Below are 3,242 nucleotides of genomic sequence, written 5' to 3'. Positions count from 1 at the left end.
ATAGACCTCCATGACCTTTGGTGGCTGCTCCAGTCCGCGGCTCTCTGTGAGGAAAATGAGGGGTTTGCAATGATGCTCCAAAAGCTGTTTCAGCTGCATGTTTCTATTTTTTCTGCCCGACTTCATGTCAGCAAGCAATTTTCCCAGAACACCATGGAGGAGACATTAGTGTCTTCTGCCATGCATAATAATGTTTCGTTTATCCTGCTTTAAACAGATGTCCCTGTAGAATGCCAACAGATTGTGGTTCATGGACATGGGCCGTTGTCAAGGTAATAACCTTGTGCACTTTTAAGGAAAATATTTCCTCCCTTAGCTGCATGTTTGGGTTTGATTTTCATATGTCATTTGATTGAAAGAATGACAAAAAACCCTCTTGTGGCATGTGCTCATTTTTCATTCTTCTGATTTCGATAATATGCACCAGATGTAAAGACAATGAGGCAGAAGTTGAGATCAGGAGGCATCAGGTACATACTTCAATTTTTATATTTCTGCTAATACAAAAACAGGCATGAATAAACCTACAAACCTTAAATATGTAGATAAATACATATAATTTTTTTTGATGCTCTTACCTTTGATCTATCCACTTTCTGCCATGACAAATGCAATTTCCCACTTGTGGGACTAATAAAGGTCTATCTTATCTTATCTTATCTCTATTATTGGTAGTGAGTATTATATAAGGAAGCACCACTAGATGGATTGTTTTACACTGCAATTAAATGAATGATGTTGCAATAATTCGTTGACTTATCAGTATTGAATGGCAACAGGTGTTCAATACTTCTGTAATAGTTCCTTGTAAGTAATATGTTCCTTCCAGATGTCAGTACCTGTGTGAAAACATCTAGATCTTGACCATTGTCAGGATTGACTGCAGCTGTGCTCAACACCGGTGGCCAATCCTGACAGCGCTTAAATGCCGGATGTTTCCGCCCCTTCCAGGTCTCCGGCATTTTCGTGAACTTCAGTTGGCAACAGTGTGCATGTTTGTAATTTGAGTTCTGGCAATCGCCACACGCCTACGGGTAAGTTTTAGTTCTTTATTTAAGTTAAATCGTTTTCGGCCACCGCGCCATTGTTTATTTGTATTTATTTATTGTCCGTTAATAAAAACCCCTTCCCAACATGTCAGACCTCTGCGCTTCCTTTCCCCGTACGTCTGTAGTCGTGACAACCATTTTCTAAACCCTTGAACAAATTTGCATTCATAAACCCATTGTAACCCTTTGGGACTTATTACATGTATGTTTGCCAATGGAAAATATCCCTAGATGATCATGTTACAAAAGTCATATTTGAAAAAAAGACCTGACCTTTTTAAATGCCATTTTACCAAGAATGGTCACTCAGTGCCACACTTTAAGTGAGTGAGTAAAGTGATTGCTATTGTGAAACACTGCAGCACAGCACACGGTGACACAACAAAATGTGTCCTCTGCTTTTAACCATCACCCTTGGTGAGCAGTGGGCAGCCATGACAGGCGACTGGGGAGCAGTGTGTGGGGACTGTGCCTTGCTTGGTGCCACCTCTGTGGCACCTTGGTGGATCGGGATTCGAACAACCTTCTGATTAATAATAAATAATAATTATGTCACAAATCACAACAGAACAGATCAATGCTGCTTCTAAAACACACGATTTTTTTTGCATATTTCTAGTTAAAACTGGCACAGTAACATTTGCTAATGATTCACTAATGAAGTAAACTGGAGGTGTATGTGAACATGTTTTTTTTTTTATTGCATCACACGGCAACATCCATATAGCACTGAAAACCCTGGCATTATGTTGAAAGGGAATGTGGGCGTTGTTCCACCGAGGTTTTCTATATAAGACGAAGCGGCCCTACTGCATATGTTCTCATGCTTGCAGTGTAGGCTGGAACTCTTGCTACAGAACAGAAATGCTTCATTTATCCTCGTAAAATTTAATTTTAACAAAAGGTTTTTCCCTCTGGAAGGAAAAACCAGGGGAAAAAACTGAAAGGGGTAAAAAATTAAGCAGTGTCCGCTCTTAAAAAATTAAACGGGCAGTGGGTGGTGTATAAAAAAAGAGTAATTGATGGTGGAGCTGTCTTGTAAACACGCACTTTAAAGCTCAGTAAAACTACCTTGTTCTTCCGGCTAACGCTGACAGCTCTCGCTCTCTCGCTTTCTCTTTATCTGCCAAAACCTTCATCCTCCCCCCCGGTCTCTCCTAACCCCCTTCCTCACCCACCCTCACATCCCTTCTTCTCTCTGCCAGACATCATTAATACACTGCAGCAGCTCAAAGTCTTGTATCACTCGGTGCCATCATTTTGGAGGTCAGCGGGGAACTCTGAGCAGCCACTTACCCACATATCGATGTGAACGCACATATTGACCGACATGGGTGTAAAAATACGCCAAAAACTCTTTTGATACGAAGTATCCTAATTGCACTCCTATCAGAACAAACTATGCAACGGCTGGGAAAATACGCACAGGGTCAAGCGTTCTGAAATATCTACATTACAGGAAAACAGAAATGAAACGTGTCAGACTTTAAATGTAATACTCGCACAATCGGAGCAATCACTAGATACCGATGGGCCCTCCGCCCACGCTAATTTCAGTCAACACAGGTAGCCAAGATCCAATCCTAAACCTAACCATAGCACTAAGTCCTAACTCTCAGCAAACAGTGAGTGGAATATTAAATATTGCCTGTAAGCTCTTAGTCCTGAACAGGATATTGATTGTGGACAACATGCAAACATAGGCCGGATTTGTTTCACTATAATTGGATTGAGCAAAATCAACTTTACAAAAGCATTTGTCCTTTGTGACGTCACCTTGGCCTGTTTACCAGTCTGGCAATAAGAGGCAGAAGCTTGGCTGCAGCTGAGAAAGGCAGAGTCGTGTCTTGGATGTAGCTCTAGGCCTGACAGATCCTTGCTCTGATCCTCCAAGAAGAGCAAACTGCCACTAGCAAGCACCACGGGCAGCTCACTGCTTAAAACATTCTTTACATTCATCATTTACATTTTACTCGGCAAGGCCCTGAATGTCAGCAAGTGTGCAGATTTGTGCGAGACAACAACACGGTAATAATTATTGAGTCAAATCCAATCTGCAAAATGCATTTTACAGAGTTAGCTAAATGTATTCATCCATGAATTTATTAATGCCATTGTTCATTAACATACCGGCGAACACATCAGACCCTCAAGGCGCCCTAGAGTGTGAAAGAAACACGTCCACCTGAATGG

Source organism: Denticeps clupeoides, chromosome 18 (assembly GCF_900700375.1).
Source record: "Denticeps clupeoides chromosome 18, fDenClu1.1, whole genome shotgun sequence".
In the NCBI taxonomy this organism is placed as follows: Eukaryota; Metazoa; Chordata; class Actinopteri; order Clupeiformes; family Denticipitidae; genus Denticeps; species Denticeps clupeoides.
The sequence above is the reverse complement of the archived record's forward strand: the minus strand, read 5'-3'. Positions refer to the sequence as shown.